The sequence below is a fragment of the Salvelinus sp. IW2-2015 genome, linkage group LG31 (genome assembly GCF_002910315.2).
Source record: "Salvelinus sp. IW2-2015 linkage group LG31, ASM291031v2, whole genome shotgun sequence".
Taxonomy (NCBI): Eukaryota; Metazoa; Chordata; class Actinopteri; order Salmoniformes; family Salmonidae; genus Salvelinus; species Salvelinus sp. IW2-2015.
In genome coordinates, this window is record NC_036870.1 from 31,218,734 (window position 1) to 31,237,327 (window position 18,594).

Sequence of the window (18,594 nt, forward strand, 5' to 3'; positions counted from 1 at the left end):
CTTGGCTTTCCGAAGACTTTAGAAAAAGCAGGGTTAGGAAGTAGATATAGGTCTGTAGCAATTTGGGGTCAAGAGTGTCCCCCCTTTGAAGAGGGGGGATGACCGCAGCCTGCTTTCCAATCTTTGGGAATCTCAGACGACAGGAAAGAGGGGTTGAACAGGCTCGTAAAGGGGTTGCAACAATTTCGGCAGATAGTTTTAGAAAGAAAGGGTTCAGATTGTCTAGCCGGCTGATTTGTAGGGGTCCAGATTTTTTGCAGCTTTCAGAACATCAGCTGACTGGATATTGGGAGAAGGAGAATGGGGAAAGGTTTGGGCGAGTTGCTTGGGGGGTGCAGTGCTGTTGGACCGAGGTAGGGGTAGCCAGTTGGAAAGAATGGCCAGCTGTAGAAAATGCTTATTGAAAATTCTCACATTATAGTGGATTTATCGATGGTGACAGTGTTTCCTGTCCCTCAGTGCAGTGGGCAGCTGGGAGGATGTGTTTCTTATTCTCCATGGACTTTACAGTGTCCTAGAATCGTTTTGAGTTTGTGTTGCAAGGAAGCAATTTTCTGCTGAAAAAGCTAGCCTTGGCTTTTCTAACTGCCTGTGTATATTGGTTCTAGCTTCCCTGAAAGTTGCATACACGGGGGGCTGTTCGATGCTAATGCAGATGAAATAGGATGTTTTTGTGTTTGGTTAAGGGCAGTCAGGTCTGGAGAGAACAAAGGGTATATCTTTTCCTGGTTCTAAATTTCTTCTTGAATGGGGCATGCTTATTTAAGATGGTGAGGAAACATTTTAAAAAAAATAACCAGGCATCCTCTCTGACAGGATGAGGTCAATATCCTCCCAGGATACCCGTGGCCAGGTCCGATTAGAATGGCCTGCTTTGCTGAGAGTGTTTCAGGGAGCGTTTGAACAGTGAGAGTGGAGGTTTGTTTGACCGCTGACCCATACGGATGCAGGCAATGAGCAGTGATCGCTGAGATCTTGGTTGAAAACAGCAGAGGTGTATTTAGAGGCGCAAGTTGGTTAGGATGATATCGCCCCTCGCCCCCCTCCACCCAGCTTGAAGGGTGTCCGTGTTTACGGCTTGGTGTGTACATGGGTAGGGTTCAATTTGATTAATTTGTGTGAAGATTGAGAGGCATCAAGAGCTGATTGTAGGATGGGCTGGGTGTTAAGATGGTCCCAGTTAGGTCAACCTAGCAGCACGCAGCTCTGAAGAGTAGAATGGGGCGGCAATCAATTTCAACTATGGTGTCCAGAGCACAACAGCTGGGGCAGATGGTGGTCTTATAGCCTAGGAGGCGGCAACGGTGAGAGACTTGTTTTTAGAGAGGTGGATTTTTAAAAGTAGAAGTTCAAATTGTTTGGGTACAGACCTGGATAGTAGGACAGAACTCTGCAGGCTATCTCTGCAGTAGATTGCAACACCGCCCCCTTTGGTCATTCTATCTTGTCTGAAAATGTTGTAGTTAGGGATGGAGATTTCAGAGTTTTTGGTGGTCTTCCTAAGCCAGGATTCAGACACGGCTAGGACATCCGGGTTGGCAGAGTGTGCTAAAGCAGTGAATAAAACAAACTTAGGGAGGAGGCTTCTAATGTTAACATGCATGAAACCATGAAGACCTTCTAAAAGCCATTCCAGTCCTTTTCTCTTCTCATCCCCTGGGATAACAGTGAATGATTGAATGGAGTTGGTGATTAAAACACGGATGGCTTGTTAAGAGCAAGGCTATGTGTTCAGAGCCCTTGAATTAGGTTTTCTGATGGGGTTGGTAGTAGTCTCAGAGAGTATCTAGTCAGGGGTATGGGCGTCTCCTTCACAGCCCTTTACCAGTCTCTTATTGCTACAGACCCACCTCGCCACAGGGACAACCTATATATAACGTATATTTCAGTCAGGCTGGAATGAAAAGGAGGGACAGAAGGAGGGTAGAGGGAAACAAAATAATGGTTGTTTTGAGTTGTATTTTAAAGGGGCAATCAGTAGTTGCTATGTGCATTGTTGGACTTACAAATGAATGAAATGTACCCATTGATTATTGAATAATGTAACTTATAAATGCCTCATGAGCTTAGTTCAACTGTCTTACCCCATCAGAACCCAAAATATAATATTGTTTTACTCCAATGTTTGTAAACAAAGTAAAGGTGAAAAAACCCTCTATATAACCTCAAAACATGGTTAACTATAATGCTGACCCCATACTCTGTTATGCACAAACAACTACATTCTGACCCCATCCACTGTTATGACAGACGAAAGGAGAGAATGCTAATGCTAGGATGTTCCACAGGCTAACTAAAGATAGTTCCTAGATCAGTAGGACGTGTTAAGTCCCCCTGTAACCCCTAACCCACGCCATAAAGGATGTTCCACAGGCTCACTAAGGCTGAACATTTGGCACGGATGGGCACCTTTCCATTGGCCATGCCCCACTTACCTTGAAATCCTTTTATCCCCGTCTTTCACCGTCCCCTCTGAGGCTCAGATGATATCCTCATTGAATATGACATGGAATGGAAAATATCATGCGAGTGTAAAGGACGTCACGCTGCTTAGTGAGTACCGCTTCCTCCTGATTCGGCCTACAATGAGGCTCCAACCCAGGACCTCTGCCTAGCACACGTGACCCCCCCTCCTGAAGCATCTTACCAGTCGACGCCACGTGAAAAGCTAATTATTCACTGGCTCCATGCCATGCTACATGAGGATCCGAGAGGATAAAAGAGAAGAGACGACTTATCTTGATGTTAACATATGATCTGCCATATCAGTTATGATATTAACATATGATCTGCCATATCAGTTNTTAACATATGATCTGCCATATCAGTTATGATATTAACATATGATCTGCCATATCAGTTTTGATGTTAACATATGATCTGCTACATCAGTTATGATATTAACATATGATCTGCTACATCATAACATGAGCTGTTTACCATCCGGTCATGTAATATCCATTTCATTTATTTCAAATAACTACACCCAGTTCTGGGTGAATGTGAAAGATGAATACCAGGCTTTGGCTGTGAGTTTCAGTGTTGTTGCCAATATTGTGTACAAGGCCAGCCATTCAGGTCTCTAGTTACTGTTATCCAGGCAAACATGTCCGACAGTTGTGTGTGTGTGTGTGCAATAACATAAGTGAGATTTAACAAGGCTTGGTTATGTCATGTCATGTGCAGTGTCTGAAAACAAAGTGGCGCCCACTAGTCTTCTAGCAGTTAACACACTTTATAAAAAAAGACACAGTCATATGGGTAAGAACAGTCCTTTACTTTGTCTGTTGAGAGCCCTACCCCCTTTTCAATAAAAGAGTGCGACATCAAACGATTTGCACAAAGCACTGACGTCATTTCCAGCAGTAGGGTGCGTCAACAATCTACAGGTAAAAAAAAAAAAAGGACGTCATCATCATTAGGTGCTTTATAATATATGAAACGGGAATGTTACGAAAATATGTTCAAATTACCCTAAAAAGACACATATATCATATCTATATATTTCATATCTTAATTAAATGGAGTACGAGTCAAAAGTTTGGACACACCTACACATTCAAGGGTTTTTCTTTATTTTTACTATGTTCTACATTGTAGAAGACATCAAAACTATGACATAAAACATATGGAATCATGTAGTAACCAAAAAAGTATTAAACAAATCTAAATATATTTTATATTTTGTATTTATATTTTGATGACAGCTTTGCACACTCTTGGCATTCTCTCAACCAGCTTCACCTGGAATGCTTTTCCAACAGTCTTGAAGGAGTTCCCACATATGCTGAGCATTTATTGGCTGCTTTTCCTTTACTCTGTGGTCCAACTCATCCCAAACCATCTCAATTGGGTTGAGGTCAGGTGATTGGCATCTGATGCAGCACTCCATCACTCTCCTTCTTGGTCAAATAGCCTTTACACAGCCTGGATGTCACGTTGGCATGAATGACTCGGGAGACAGACGCAAGAATGCGTAATATTTTTTTAATTAAGCGCCAAATTACGGCGTGCCGTGTAAAGACACGGGGACGAAGACCAAACAAACACGTAACAAAAACACAGGGTTGAAACCCAAACAAAAGAGCGAGGAGTACCTTGAATAAATAACACACTCGCACAACGATTAACACACGGGACGAGACCCGTAATCATCTGCGCAATCCACAAGGGCACGAAAGCCCAAAACACACAGCACAGGTACTCACACTCACATTGTAAAAATAATCGACAAGACCATGGAAACCAAAGGGCACATATATACATGTACTAATCAGTGGGAATAGGGGACAGGTGTGCGTCATGAAAGTTCCAGAGGGTTCATTGTCCTGTTGAAAAACAAATGAAAGTCCCATTAAGAGCAAACCAAATTGGATGGTGTATCGCTGCAGAATGCTGTGGTGGCCATGCTGGTTAAGTGTGCCTTGAATTCTAAATAAATCATGACAGTGTCACCAGCAAAGCACCCCCACACCATCACACCTCCTCCTCCACGCTTCACGGTGGGAACCACACATGCTGTAACGATTGTCTTCGGGAGAAGGAGAAGACCAAGGTGCAGCGTGGTAAGTGTTCATGTTAATGTTATTAAATAAACTGAACACTGAATGAACAAAATACAACAAAGAGAGAGAACGAAACAGTCCTGTAAGGTATACACACAAAACAGAAAACAATCACCCACAACTCAAAGTGGGAAAACAGGCTACCTAAGTATGGTTCTCAATCAGAGACAATGATTGACAGCTGCCTCTGATTGGGAACCATACCAGGCCAAACACAATAGAAATAGAAAACATAGACATACAAACATAGAATGCCCACCCACATCACACCCTGACCAAACAAAAAATAGAAACATACAAAGCAATCTATGGTCAGGGTGTGACACATGCAAAGATCAATCGTTCACTTACTCTGCGTCTCACAAAGACATTGCGGTTGGAACTAAAATTCAATTTTTTTTACTCATCAGACCAAAGGACAGATTTTCACCAGTCTAATGTCCATTGCTCGAGTTTCTTGGACCAAGCAAGTCTCTTATTATTATTGGTGTCCTTTAGTAGTGGTTTCTTTGCAGCAATTCGACCATGAAGGCCTGATTCACGCAGTCTCCTCTGAACAGTTGTAGTTGAGATGTGTCTGTTACATGAACTCTGTGAAGCATTTATTTGGGCTGCAATTTCTGAGGCTGGTAACTCTAATGAACTTATCCTCTGCAGTAGAGGTAACTCTGGGTTTTCCTTTCCTGCGGCGGTCCTTATGAGAGCCAGTTTCATCTTAGCGCTTGATGGTTTTTGCGATTGCACTTGAAGAAACTTTCAAAGTTCTTGAAATGTTCCGGATTGACTGACCTTCATGTCTTAAAGTAATGATGGACTGTCGCTTTTTTGTGCTTATTTGAGCTGTTCTTGCCATAATATGGACTTGGCTTTTTACCAAATAGGGCTATCTTTTGTATACCACCCCTACCTTTGCTCAAATGCATTAAGGAAAGCAATTCCACAAATTAACTTTTAACAAGGCAGACCTGTTAATTGAAATTCATTCCAGGTGACTACCTCATGAAGCTGGTTGAGAGAATACCAAGAGTGTGCAAAGCTGTCATCAAGGCAAAGGGTGGCTACTTTGAAGAATCTCACATATAAAATATATTTTGATTTGTTTAACAGTTTTTTGGTTACTACATGATCCCATGTGTGTTATTTCATAGTTTTGATGTCTTCACTATTATTCTACAATGTAGAATATAGTAAAAATAAAGAAAAACCCTGGAATGAGTAGGTGTATCCAAACCTTTGACTGGTACTGTATATAAAAACATTCTACACAAAAATAGAGCCAAATATGTACAGAACAGCCCCCCCAAAAACTCTTAAGATTAACAACGAGCAATATACATTTATAGATATATACGGTATATACACATAGGATGCTATGGTGCAATAGGCGGGACCAGGTAGTGACAACACAAACTATCACAAAGCAGCCATCTGCAGCAGCTGTTCTTTGAACTGTTGAGCGTGGTGTGAGAGATCCGTGACTCTGTCCACCATGTCCTGAACGGCGGCTGTGTTGGGGTAGTGCAACGCGGCCGTCTTAGTGGCTCCCACCACAGTCTTCAGCAGGTCGCAAAGCACATTGCTAGAGTTCATCACCCGGTTGGCCACCTCGGGCGTGGCTGCCTGCCTGGACAGAGTGTCCCCAATAAATACCAGTTTGTGAGTGCTGAGGATGACAAACTTGCTGTGTGCCACAAAGATGCGGGGCGGCTGGCCAGCGCCCACGCAGCCGAAGAAAGCGTCCACGGCCTTGAGCAACGTGACAAAGTGCTGCTGGCACTGCTCTGCGTAGAAGCCCAGCAGCTGACGGTCCCGCCCACACAGCTGGGCCCTGCCTCCTGTCAGGGAGGGGGAGGGAGAGGAGGAGGTGTCTGACGGGGAGGAGGAGGGGCCTGAGGGGGAGGAGGAGGGGCCTGTCGGGTGCTGCTGGGAGATCCACTGCGTGATGTCATTCTCTACTGGTTTGATCACCTCTTGCTCCAACTGCTTGAACTGGTTCATCTGTGAAGGTTGAAAGAGAGTTGATATTTCTTTCTTCATATTTACACAAATGGGTTAAGGATTGTGGCGAGACGGGAGACGGAAATCTCTCGTACACAATAAACATGATGAAAATACATCCTACCTGTCAATTCCATCATATTAGTATAAAACAGAAGGAATTATCATCATTTTTTCCATAGAGAGCGTAACATAATTCATGGAGGATTACAGGAGTGAAAAGGTTCATCTCCTCTTCTATGTATGTGTGCCCTGAGGCCATCTGCCTGGTGGGCTGCTCTGTCAGAGGGGGACAGATGTTCATGTAGCACATGTTGGCGCTGATTTGTTCTAGGTACCTTCTGTGAACCCATGCTAGAAAGGTCATCCACTGCGTGTTTCATTGAATAATGTTTGTTCCATAAATGATGTGAATAGTACGAAACAGAGAAGAACAGAACAGAGAAGAACAGAACAGAGACAAACAGAACAGAACAGGAGAAACCAGACCAGACCAGAGACAACCCAGAACAGACAAAGGAGAACAGAACAGAGAAGAACAGATAGAGACAAACAGAACAGAAACAGAACATAACAGAAGACAAACAGAACAAAGGAGAATAGAACAACAGAAGACAACAGAGACAACAGAACAGAACAAAGGAAACAGAACAGAAAAGAGGAAACAGAACAGAAGAGACAACCAGAACAGAACAAAGGAGAACAGAACAGAGAACCTACTGGGCACAGATGTCAATTACCATCTTTCAAGTTTTCATCGTAATTTCATTGAAATGACGTGGAAAAAAACTTGGATTCAACAGTGTCTGCCCAGTGGACGAGAAGAACGAGCAGAACAGAACAGAGAAAAGGAGAGAGAAAAAAGCCTTTACTCTTTCCTGTCCCAGCTGCACCTTGCTCTGTTTAATGATGTTCTCTTTCTCCAGAGCTCTTTCTGCTGCGCTCAAAGTCTTTTCCCTGAGAAGAAACAAGAGTGTGAGGAAAACTCAACTAAACAGCAGACCTAAACAGCAAAGGATGGCTACATACATAGGTGGCACATACATAGGGTATACCATCATAGATGGTACATAGTGCTACATACATAGGTAGCTACATACATAGGGTCTACATACATAGGATGGCTACATACAATAGGGTACTACATAATAGTTGGCTACATACATAGGGTGCACCATACATACATAGGGTAGCTACATCACATAGGGTGGCTACATACATAGATTACATACATAGTAGGTAGCCATACATACATAGGAGGCTACATACCATAGGGTTGGCTACATACATAGGGTAGTACATAATAGGGTGGCCTACCATACCATAGGTGGCTACATACATAGGTGCGCTACATACTTAGGGTAGCTACATACATAGGGTAGCTACATACATAGGGTAGCTAATACATAGGTAGCTACCATACATAGGTGGCTACATACATAGGTGGCTACATACATAGGGTAGCTACAGTGCATTCGGAAATATTCAGACCCCTTTTTTTCACATTTTGTTCTTACAGCCTTATTCTAAAAGTATAAAAATATTTTTTCCCTATCTAATTCACACAAATACACCATAATGACAAAGCAAAAACTCGGTTTTTAGAAATGTTTGCTAATTTATAAAAAAAAAAAAGTATTCAGTATCAGACCCTTTGCTATGAGACTCAAAATTGAGCCTAGGTGCATTTTGTTTCCATGATCATCCTTGAGATGTTTCTACAAATTTGATTGGGTCACTGTGGTTTGGTCAATTCAATTGATTGGACATGATTTGGAAAGGCACACACCTGTCCATATAAGGTCCCACAGTTGACAGTGCATGTCAGAGCAAAAACCAAGCCATGAGGTCGAAGGAATTGTCCGTAGAGCTCAGAGACAGGATTGTGTCGAGGCACAGATCTGGGGAAAGGTACCAAAAAAGTTCTTCAGCATTGAAGGTCTTCAAGAACACAGTGGCCTCCATCATTCTTAAATGGCAGAAGTTTGGAACCACCAAGACTCTTCCTAGAGCTGGCCGCCCGGCAATCAGTGGAGAGGGCCTTGGTCAGGGAGGTGACCTTTTTGGTAGAGTGGCCAGACGGCCTTTATGGTAGAGTGGCCAGACGGAAGCCACTCCTCAGTAAAAGGCACATGACAGCCCACTTGGAGTTTGAAATAACATTCTCTGGTCTGATGAAACCAAGATTTAACTATTTGGCCTGAATGCCAAGCGTCACGTCTGGAGGAAACCTGGCACTACTCTAAGCTGAGGCATGGCGGGGGCAGCATCATGCTGTGGGGATGTTTTTCAGCGGCAGGGACTGGGAGACTAGCTAGGATCAAGGGATAGATGAACTGAGCGAAGTACAGAGAGGCTGTAATCGCTGCCAAAGGTGCTTTAACAAAGTACTGAGTAAAGGGTCTGAATTCTTATGTAAATGTGATATAATTCTTTAAATTTTTTATAAATTAGTAAAAAATTCTAGAAATCAGTTTTTGCTTTGTCATTATGGGGTATTGTGTGTAGATTGATTAGGGGAAAAAACTATTTAATCAATTTCAGAATAAGGCTGTAACGTAACAAAATGTGGAAAATGTCAAGGGGTCTGAATACTTTCCGAATGCACTGTGCATACAGAGGGTAGCTACATACAGATGGTAGGTACATGTAAACTCATAAAATACATAGCCTCATTCAACCTTTACTTGCATTCCCCTCGATTAAGATCTGCCTCTTCCTTGATGAACATATGGTACAACCCAATAGGCCGACACAGCCTGACTACCTCTACACTGTAAGCAGCTAGCACACACATCCTGAATACCACCACATCCTCCAAGGGTCAATAAGGGTCAACCTTCCAAGGGTCAATAAGGCAGCAACACACCTTAGAAGCTGTAAAGGAATTTCACATCCAAGCTCTCACACATACATCAGGGATTATGTCTTGACATGAGTGGCTAACATCTTACCTACAGTGCCTTGCAAAAGTATTCACCACTTTGGCATTTTTCCTATTTTGTTGCATTACAACCTGTAATTGAAATTGATTTTTATTTGGATTTCATGTAATGGACATACACAAAATAGTCCAAATTGGTGAAGTGAAAAAAATTACTTGTTTAAAAGAATTCCCCCAAAAATTAGAAAGGAAAAGTGGTGTGTGCATATGTATTCACCCCCTTTGCTATGAAGCCCCTAAATAAGATCTGGTGCAATCAATTACCTTCAGAAGTCACATAATTAGTTAAATAAAGTACACCTGTGTGCAATCTAAGTATCACATGATCTGTCACATGATATCAGTAGATATACACCTGTTCTGAAAGGCCCCAGAGTCTGCAACACCACTAAACAAGGGGCACTACCAAGCAAGCGGCACCATGAAGACCAAGGAGCTCTTCAAACAGGTCAGGGACAAAGTTGTGGAGAAGTACAGTTCAGGGTTGGGTTATAAAAAAATATCAGAAACTTTGAACATCCCACAGAGCAGCATTAAATCCATTATTAAAACATGGAAAGAATATGGCACCACAACAAACCTGCCAAGCGAGGGCCYCCCACCAAAACTCACGGACCAGGCAAGGAGGGCATTAATCAGAGGGGCAACAAAGAGACCAAAGATAACCCTGAAGGAGCTGCAAAGCTCCACAGAAGAGATTGAAGTTTCTGTCCATAGGACCACTTTAAGTCGTACATTCCACAGAGTTGGGCTTTATGGAAGAGTGGCCAGAAAAAAGCCATTGCTTAAAGAAAAAAATTAAGCAAACATGTTTGGTGTTCGCCAAAAGGCATGTGGGAAACTCCCCAAACATATGGAAGAATGTACTCTGGTTAGATGAGACAAAAATTGAGCTTTTTGGRCATCAAGGAAAACGCTATGTCTGGCGCAAACCCAACACCTCACATCACCGCGAGAACATCATCCCCATGGGGATGTTTTTCATCGGCAGGGACTGGGAAACTGGTCAGAATTGAAGGAATGATGGATGGTGCTAAATACAGGGAAATTCTTGAGGGAAACCGGTTTCATTCTTCAAGAGATTTGAGACTGGGACAGAGGTTCACCCTCCAGCAGGACAATGACCCTAAGCATACTGCTAAAGCAACACTCGAGTGGTTTAAGGGGAAACATTTAAATGTCTTGGAATGGCCTCGTCAAAGCCCAGACCTCAATCCAATTGAGAATCTGTGGTATGATTTAAAGATTGCTGTACACCAACGGAACCCATCCAACTTGAAGGAGCTGGAGCAGTTTTGCCATGAAGAATGGGCAAAAATCCCAGTGGCTAGATGTGCCAAGCTTATAGAGACATACCCCAATAGACTTGCAGCTGTAATTGCTGCAAAAGGTGTCTCTACAAAGTATTGACTTTTGGGGGGTGAATAGTTATGCACGCTCAAGTTTTCAGTTCTTGTTTGTTTAACCCCCCAAAAAATATTTAGCATCTTCAAAGTGGTAGGCATGTTGTGTAAATCAAATGATACAAACCCCCCCCCCAAAAAAAAATCTATTTTAATTCCAGGTTGTAAGGCAACAAAATAGGAAAAATGCTAAGGGGGTGAATACTTTCGCAAGCCTTTGCAGCTACCTTTTTTGTCTTAACTAGCTACCCTTAGTTGAATGCTCGACTGTACGTTGCTCTAGATAAGAGCATCTGTTAAATTACCAAAATGTCATGTAAATGTAACATCCAAGTGGTGAGTTGGGCTAGAGTCAGAGTCCGAGTCATACCTGCAGATGGACGTAGTCATAGTCCTCCATCCAGCTCTTAACACACTTCTCACTATTGTTCATGTTGCCTTTGTCTTGGCTGGAGGGCACAGGAAAGGGCTTGGTGTGGCCCCTGTATTTATCACTATCTGAGGGTGGAGAGGTTAGAGGGTGGATGACGGCCTCCTCGGGCGTACCACCCCTGGGGTAGGAGGACCCGTTCATGGTGGGTGCTCGTCTAAAAAGCAGCTCAGCGTTACCCCCCACGGAGGAGGCAAGCTGCTTGGTATCGTCGGGCACCGTCCTGGACACCATGACAAAGCGATCCAGGTCGTCACTCTTGATCTGGTGCTTGGAAGCGCTGGAGATGGTCAGGGCGTTGAGGGCCCAGCCGCAGTTCTCCAGGCTTTGGTAGGTCTGCAGGATGATCTGCTGGGAGTCCTCCAGCCTCCCCAGCTGCCTCCTTAGCTTACTGTGCAGGCTGGGGTCTGACAGGGCAGTGGCATTGGCCGCAGCACCCCTCCCAAACACCACAAAGTCTGCCAGGGCTGCCCGCACCCGGTCCAGCACGGCGCGCACCTCGTTGGTATGGCGCTCCATGAAAGGGTAAGTCCTCCAGTGGGGGGAAGAGGCCAGGCTCTGCAGGGCCCCGACTGAGGCCTCTACCGCCTGCTGCTGGCGGCACAGCCTCTGGACGGCCTGGTCCACATCCAGGGCCAGCCGGCCCTCAGCGCTGGAGACCGTGGAGGTGGAGGAGGTGGACATGGAACTGTGTGTGGAGCCCGTACTGGAGAAGGACAGGCGATTCACCCCATCCGTCACGTCCCCCAGAGCAGGGGGGATGTCATATATGCCTTGGCCCTTCCCCCTGTCCCTCTCCTGGGGGGTGGAGTGGTGCTGGGAGGAGGGCTGCTGCATCCCCCTGGGGATGTCATACAGGTCCCCCCGAGGCACCTCCCCAGAGAGCTGGTGGGAGGAGGGCGGCACGTCGTAGACTCCCTCGTTGTCATTGGCGACGGGGCGTTGGAGGTGGTGGGGGCCAATTGGCTGGGAACTGGGGAGGAAGTCATAGTTGGACTGGGGGGACAGGGAGGCTGAGGGCTTGGTAAATGTGGGAGGGGGTACGTCGTAGATGCCCTCCTGTTGTTTGTGTTGTTTGAGAGGCTGGGGGAAATCGTAGTTCCCCTCCTGGAGGGCTGGGGTGTTCCAGCAGGGAGGCACAGAGTACACCTGTGGGGACAAGACAAACATTTGTTGAGTGCCTCAGACTAATGTAGTAAGGAGGGCAATAGACAGTGATTCAACCAACAATACCTCATAGTTACAGACACACAGCTTACCCATATCAATATCATAGTTACAGACACACAGCTTACCCATATCAATAGTGCATAGTTACAGACACACAGCTTCCCATATCAATATCATAGTTATAGACACATAGCATACCCATATCAATATCATAGTTACAGACACACAGCATACCCATATCAATAATCATAGTTACAGACACACAGCTTACCCATTCAATATCATAGTTACAGACACACAGCATACCCATTCAATATCATAGTTACAGACACACAGCTTACCCATATTCAATATCATAGTTACAGACACACAGCTTACCCATATCAATATCATAGCTACAGACACACAGCTTACCCATATCAATATCATAGCTACAGACACACAGCTTACCCAATTCAATATCATAGTTACAGACACACAGCTTACCCATATCAATATCTAGTTACAGACACCACAGCTTACCCATATCAATATCATAGTTACAGACACACAGCTTACCCATATCAATACATAGTTATAGACACACAGCATACCCATATCAATATCATAGTTACAGACACACAGCATACCCATATCAATATCATAGTTACAGACACGCTTACCCATATCAATATCATAGTTACAGACACACAGCTTACCCATATCAATATCATAGCTACAGAACAACAGCTTACCCATATCAATATCATAGCTACAGACACCACAGCTTACCCATATCAATATCATAGTTACAGACACACAGCTTACCCATATCAATATCATAGTTACAGACACACAGCTTACCCATATCAATATCATAGCTACAGAACACACAGCTTACCCATATCAATATCATAGTTACAGACACACAGCTTACCCCTATCAATATCATAGTTACCACGCACTACACCCATATCAATATCATAGTTACAGACACACAAGCTTACCCATATCAATATCATAGTTACAGACACACAGCTTACCCATATCAATATCATAGTTACAGACACACAGCTTACCCATATCAATATTATAGTACAGACCACACAGCTTACACATATCAATATCATAGTTACAGACACACAGCTTACCATATCAATATCATAGTTACAGACACACAGCTTACACAATACTAGCATAGTTACAGACACACAGATTACACATATCAATATCATAGTTACAGACACACAGCTTACCCAATCAATATGCATAGTTAACAAGACACACAGTTTAACCCATATCAATTCTATGTTACAGACATACAGATTACCCATATCAATATCATAGTTACAGACATACAGATTACCATATCAATGACAAGCGCACTTTGCATCACAATATTTTTGTCAGATATTGAGGAACTGAAAGTACTGTTTAGGTTCTGTGATTCTATATGTGTTCATCTAAATATGGTGTCTGTCTATTCCTCTATTTCTCCCCCATGATAACTCCATATCAACTTGAATATGGCAAGCACTATAAGCAATAAACAGCTAGACCCTTTAAAAAACCAGTATAGTCCTGACAGAGTGGAATGAGGATTGTGAGTACCAGTACATATCATGCAGCATTAATAATGGAGTTGTTATAATAAAATGAGTGATTTCACTTAGCCTTGAAATCCACTCCTGAAACCAAACTGTAATTAGGAGCAACACAAATAACGGTTCCCACATATTTCATTGTTATTACAAAGTAACTGATGTCACAAAACCTTGGCTGGTCCTGGACAGCCTGGAACACGCTATATGATGTCACTAGCTGCTGCTGGTCCTGGATAGGCCTGGAACACTGGCTATTATGATGTCACTAAGCCTGCTGGTCCTGGACAGGCCTGGAACCCTGGCTATTATGAGTCACTAAGCCTGTATGTCCTGGAATAGGCCTTGGAACACTGGCTATTATGATGTCACTAAGCCTGCTGGTCCTGGATAGGCCTGGAACACTGGCTATTATGATGTCAACTAAGCCTGCTGGTCCTGGATGGCCTGAACACTGGCCTATTATGATGTCACTAAGCTTGCTGGTCCTGGAAGGCCTGGAACACTGGCTATTGTTGATGTCACTAAGCCTGCTGGTGCCTGGATAGGCTGGAACACTGGCTATTGTGATGTCACTAAGCCTGCTGGTCCTGGATAGGCCTGGAATACTGGCTATTATGATGTCACGAAGCCTGTGTGCCTGGATAGGCCTGGAGACATGGCTATTCTGATGGTCACTAGCTGGCTGGCCACTGGATAGCCTGGAACACTAGAGCATAATTATTGATGTCACTAAGCAAAAATGCTATAGGCCTGGAACACTGGCTATTATGATGTCACTAAGCCTGCTGGTCCTGGATAGGCCTGGAATACTGGCTATTATGATATCACTAAGCCTGGGCTGGTCCTGGACAGGCCCGGAAGTTAATATAAGACGACCCAGGCCACGTCTCAAATGGCACCCTATTCCCTACATAGTGCACTACTTTTGACCACTCCTTTCTACCACATCCCTATTGGCCCTGGTCAAAAGGATGCACTATATAGGGAATAGGGTGCCATTTGGTACATAGCCCAAGAGAAGTAATAATTTATTCCTTGACTTTCCCTGCGAGAGAGAACGCTATTTTGGCAGGCAACGCTTTCATTTAGGGAACTGCAAAGAGGTCATAAATATGATCATTTGACATATTATTCATTTATTACCAGGCAATTAAGAGGAAAACTAGGACCTGTATCAATAAACGCATAGTAACATTCTCCGGACTTAAACGGCTACCGCTTCCTACAGGCCTTCTGTATGCTGTCTCTCCATGTGGGCAGTGTTTCTGTGTGTAGTATGAGTGGTCCCAGACATACCCCTTGTGTGGAGGGAGGGATATCGTAAACCCCTTGTGTCCGAGGATCCATTTGAGTGGATGGAGGAATATCATAGATTCCTCCTTGGGGACGAGCATTCCCATGTTGTCCAGGAGAGTGTGAGCCCATCAGTTTCCCAGGAGGAATGTCATACACCTGGAAAACACAGAGACAATCCCAAATCAGGACACCAATAATGACATTAAATTTACAAGGCAGAATTAGCTATGTGAAATACAGAGGTTGTGTCTGAAATTGCTCCCTGCTCCCTTTATAGTGCACTACGTTTGGCCATGTCCCTGCACAGCTGCGTTTCATATACAGTAGCTATTTGCATACGGTGAAAGGTTCCATTTTGGAATAGTCCTGATGAATTGAAATAGGGATTGCTATACACCGTGTGTAGTTGAGTGAGACACCTACCCCCTGTGGTCTCATGGGAGGAACGTCATAGAGGTCCTGTTGGTTATGCTGACCAGCGCTGTAGGCATAGGACTGTCCCACTCCTGTCGGGGTCACCACCTGTCCACACCAGGGGCGAGGCAGAAGAAACAAGACATGACAACAGGTTCAGGACAGTTCCAACAGTGTTAGCCCTACAAATGCTTAACCTGTATACCAGTCAGTTTGTTTCATTTTGTCATGCCAAGTAGTGGCATGATGGCACAAACAGACTGGTACCCAGGCTACCAAGGAGTGGCATGATGGCACAAACAGACTGGTACCCAGGCTACCAAGTANAGTGGCATGATGGCACAAACAGACTGGTACCCAGGCTACCAAGTAGTGGCATGATGGCACAAACAGACTGGTACCCAGGCTACCAAATGCTAGCCCCACATACTGTATATTCACCCTGTATGTCCTATGAGTTGATAATGTAGTCCCTGAGTCCCTGTGACTCTAAACCTGCACATCTCTCCTGACTATCATAGCTGGGTCACATTCATTAGAGCACACAGTAGTAAAATGTTTTGCAATGGAAAACAAAAACAGATGTTTCGTATTGGACATGTTCAAGTATTCCCCCCTCCCCTCCATGCCTTTCTTAGTCTGTTTTCTTCCGTTTGGTGACTAGTGTATATGAATGACCCTATTCTCTGTTAGTGTCCCAAATTGCACCCTATACTGCTTTTGACCAGGGCCAAAAGCAGTGCACTATATAAGTAATAGGGTTCGATTTGGGATGCAGCCCCAGTCAGTCCTCTCCTTATGTGACCCTGCAGCAGTAATAACGACTCAGACCAAATCAGTCCTGACTGTGCATGTCTCAGCTGTGCATGTCTCAGCCTACTCGCGGAGCGCCCTCCAAACCCAACCATGTGATAAACAGAAGCCTGGCAAGCAAAGGGCCAATGATGTGGGAGAAGGCTAGATCCAACCACTTAGGCAGCGGAGCTATGGCCAGAAATGTCACAGAAAAGCCATGGTCTACGTCCCAAATGGCACCCTATTCCCTATGTAGTGCACTACTTTTGACCAGAGCTCAGCCAACAGGGCTGGGGCCAGAAACATCACAAAAAAACTAAAGCCATGAAGTAGGGGACTGAGCTGTCATGAGGTGTGATGCTGCAAGTGAAAACAGAAGTCCCAGGACGTTGGGTGTCACTTCGGGTCCTCGAGAGAAGAGAGGCAAGGAAGAAAGAAACAGCCCAAAAAGGCAGTAATACAGTGACAGCTTTTTCCTCCCTTTCCAGCATTTCCATTCATGGGTCTCTCTCTCTCTCTCTCTCCCTCCCTCCCTCCCTCTCTCCCTCCCTCCCTCTTAGATTTGGCACTGCGGCCCCACTAGCATCCTCACTGCACCTGTGTTTCCTATCACGTGCTCGTTGTGCTTATCTCTCTCCGCGCACGGTGCTTTGAGGCGGTTGACTGCAATAGTGCCTAGAGCTGTAGATTAAGTGGAGCCTGGCTACGCCCTAGTTAGTGCTCGTAGGGCTACAAATTGCCAGCGGGCCCTAGGAAAGTACGCTCCCGCTTTTGAGACCCCCAGGTTCGCCACCCAAAAGCAGGCAGCCGTTTCAGTACTCAGTAGTATTAGGTAGTATTCGATTTGGGCGATGGCAGCTTCGCAGCCACTTCAAGTACAGCTGTTTCCTTCTTTTTCGTTTCAATGTGTACGCTGCAGCAGTATAGATGGGACGTTGGCAGACCGGCGAGAGATTAGTTTACGGAACTGTGCATGGTTGTCGCTTTTCAGTTCTTCGTGCATGTCTCAGCCTTATACTCCGCCGAGACGCCCTTAGCACAAGCCCAAACCATGTGATATCTGTGGACCATTTACGCAGCTCTGGCCAGCATAGGCATAGGGCCTATTATTGAGGTGGGCAGACCGTGGCTTAGTATTGTCCTGTATATGCCACTTTGTAGGTCTTGCCTGATCTGCGCAGTATGCTTATGGTTCCCATGTAATATTGGTCAGTCGATTAAGGCCTGAGGGTTCTGTGATGCTGTCTCAATTGCGGCAGTCTTGCGAATTTTTTATGTGGTGTTTTCCCTATATTTTTTTATTTTGATATCTTATTATTTTGTCTGTAGTCGGTCGTAGGCATTGTGAGTTGCATTATGAGGTAAGTTCCAACAGGGCCTGGGGCCGAACATGCACATAAAAAACTAAAGCCATGAAGGTAGGTTGGAAGCTGAGCTGTCAGAGGTGTGATGGCGCAGTGGAAACAGAAGTCGCCAGAGGCACGTTGGTGTCACTCTCGGGTCCTCTGAGAGGAAGAGAAGGCAAGGAAGAAAGAAAACAGCCCAAAAAGGCAGTAATACAGTGACAGCTTTTTCCTCCCTTTCCAGCATTTCCATTCATGGTTCTCTCTCTCTCTCTCTCCCCTCCCTCCCTCCCTCTCTCCCTCCCCTCCTTGTCCTCCTCCTCTCTCCTCCCTCCCTCTGTCCCTCCTCTCTTGTCCTCTCTCTCTCTGTCCATCTCTCTCTCTGTCCTCTCTCTCTCTCTCTCTCCTCCTTCTCTTTCTCTCTCTCTCTCGTCTCTTTCTCTCTCTCTCTCTCCCTCCCTCCTCTCTCCTCCCTCCTCTGTCCCTCCTCCCTCTCTCCCTCCCTCCCTCTGTCTCCCTCTCTCTTGTCCCTCTTCTCTCTGTCCCTCTCTCTCTCTGGTCCTCTCTCTCTCTCTCTCTCCCTCTCTCTCTCGTCCCTCTCTCTCGTCTCTGTCCCTCTCTCTTCTGTCCTCTCTCTCTCTGTCCCTACTCAA

The 18,594-nt window shown here is 44.8% G+C and overlaps 1 pseudogene; it reads right to left on the minus strand.

Annotated features, from left to right (window-relative positions):
* Positions 1–3,256: 3,256 nt before the first annotated feature.
* The window catches only part of LOC111955798 (enhancer of filamentation 1-like), a 28,546-nt pseudogene continuing 13,208 nt past the window's right edge, over positions 3,257–18,594 (minus strand).